This window comes from Salvelinus fontinalis, chromosome 19 (assembly GCF_029448725.1).
Source record: "Salvelinus fontinalis isolate EN_2023a chromosome 19, ASM2944872v1, whole genome shotgun sequence".
NCBI classification, from domain to species: domain Eukaryota; kingdom Metazoa; phylum Chordata; class Actinopteri; order Salmoniformes; family Salmonidae; genus Salvelinus; species Salvelinus fontinalis.
Genome location: NC_074683.1, coordinates 52642408 through 52645222, shown reverse-complemented (window position 1 = coordinate 52645222; position 2815 = coordinate 52642408).

Here is a 2815-nt window from a genome sequence, read left to right as displayed (position 1 = left end):
CCTGACGTTCAGACTGTAACTCTATAGGGAGACACAGTAAAGGTTTTACTCAATGGTATATGGGCATTCTGCAGAGGCTTTTACCCGCTCCAAAGCAGCTTACAGATCTGTCAACATTGACGGTAGTGACATAGCTATTCAGCATGTGGCCATATATTCGGCCCATGCAATAAACCTTGGTGTCTAGACACACGTTGATACACATCGTCAGATCTAGATGATTTCATGCTAGTCTCTCATGACAGAATGGACCTTGGTGCTGGGTGCCTAGATTATGCTGATAATTCAAAATTCAAAAAGGCACTCGCACATCTGAGCTATCTTAGTTTGCAGGTGCCTTGTAACAGTTGAATAAGATGAGAAAAAATAAGTAACCTGTACACTGCTCTGGATAGTATCACTGCTAGTATCACTGCTCTGGATAGTATCACTGCTCTGGATAGTATCACTACTCTGGATAGTATCACTGCTCTGGCTAGTATCACTGCTCTGGATAGTATCACTGCTCTGGATAGTATCACTACTCTGGATAGTATCACTGCTCTGGATAGTATCACTGCTCTGGATAGTATCACTGCTCTGGCTAGTATCACTACTCTGGATAGTATCACTGCTCTGGATAGTATCACTGCTCTGGCTAGTATCACTGCTCTGGATAGTATCACTACTCTGGCTAGTATCACTGATAGTATCACTGCTCTGGATAGTATCACTGCTCTGGATAGTATCACTGCTAGTATCACTGCTCTGGATAGTATCACTACTCTGGATAGTATCACTGATAGTATCACTGCTCTGGATAGTATCACTGCTCTGGATAGTATCACTGATAGTATCACTGCTCTGGATAGTATCACTGCTCTGGATAGTATCACTGCTCTGGATAGTATCACTGCTCTGGATAGTATCACTGCGGCTGATAGTATCACTGCTAGTATCACTGCTCTGGATAGTATCACTGCTCTGGATAGTATCACTGCTCTGGATAGTATCACTGCTCTGGATAGTATCACTGCTCTGGATAGTATCACTGCTCTTGATAGTATCACTGCTCTGGCTAGTATCACTGCTAGTATCACTGCTCTGGATAGTATCACTGCTCTGGCTAGTATCACTGCTCTGGATAGTATCACTGCTCTGGATAGTATCACTGCTAGTATCACTGCTCTGGATAGTATCACTGCTCTGGCTAGTATCACTGCTCTGGATAGTATCACTGCTCTGGATAGTATCACTGCTCTGGCTAGTATCACTGCTCTGGATAGTATCACTACTCCAGATAGTATCACTACTCCAGATAGTATCACTACTCTGGATAGTATCACTGCTCTGGCTAGTATCACTGCTCTGGATAGTATCACTGCTAGTATCACTGCTCTGGATAGTATCACTGCTAGTATCACTGCTCTGGATAGTATCACTGCTCTGGATAGTATCACTGCTCTGGATAGTATCACTGCTCTGGATAGTATCACTACTCTGGATAGTATCACTGCTCTGGATAGTATCACTGCTCTGGCTAGTATCACTGCTAGTATCACTGCTCTGGCTAGTATCACTGCTAGTATCACTGCTCTGGATAGTATCACTGCTAGTATCACTGCTCTGGCTAGTATCACTGCTAGTATCACTGCTCTGGATAGTATCACTGCTCTGGCTAGTATCACTGCTAGTATCACTGCTCTGGCTAGTATCACTGCTAGTATCACTGCTCTGGATAGTATCACTGCTCTGGATAGTATCACTGCTAGTATCACTGCTCTGAATAGTATCACTGCTCTGGATAGTATCACTGCTAGTATCACTGCTCTGGATAGTATCACTGCTCTGGATAGTATCACTGCTCTGGCTAGTATCACTGCTCTGGATAGTATCACTGCTCTGGATAGTATCACTGCTAGTATCACTGCTCTGGATAGTATCACTACTCTGGATAGTATCACTGCTCTGGCTAGTCTCACTACTCTGGATAGTATCACTGCTCTGGATAGTATCACTGCTCTGGCTAGTATCACTGCGGCTGATAGTATCACTGCTCTGGCTAGTATCACTGCTCTGGCTAGTATCACTGCGGCTGATAGTATCACTGCTCTGGATAGTACCACTGCTCTGGCTAGTATCACTGCTCTGGATAGTATCTCTGCTCTGGATCGTCTCACTGCTCTGGATAGTATCACTACTCTTGATAGTCTCACTGCCCTGGCTAGTATCACTGCTCTGGATAGTATCACTGCTCTGGATAGTATCACTGCTCTGGATAGTATCACTGCTCTGGATAGTATCACTGCTCTGGCTAGTCTCACTGCTCTTGATAGTCTCACTGCTCTGGCTAGTATCACTGCTCTGGCTAGTCTCACTGCTCTGGATAGTATCACTGCTCTGGATAGTATCACTGCTCTGGCTAGTATCACTGCTCTTGATAGTATCACTGCTCTGGCTAGTATCACTGCTCTGGCTAGTCTCACTGCTCTGGATAGTATCACTGCTCTGGATAGTATCACTGCTCTGGCTAGTATCACTGCTCTTGATAGTATCACTGCTCTGGCTAGTCTCACTGCTCTTGATAGTCTCACTGCTCTGGCTAGTATCACTGCTATTTAATAATATTTACTTATCGGCCTCAAGGTCTTTGTCAGAGCTTATGCTGATAATAAAACCATGGCATTGCTCACCTCTCTGTAGAAAGATTATTTCAGAGACATAGTATACATATTATATGACTGTTGGCAGTGGGGCAGGGCAGACTGGGCATGGGGCTCGTGTCTATACTTGGTTAAGAATATCTAGAGCACATGTCAGTTTCTGTCCCTCTGCT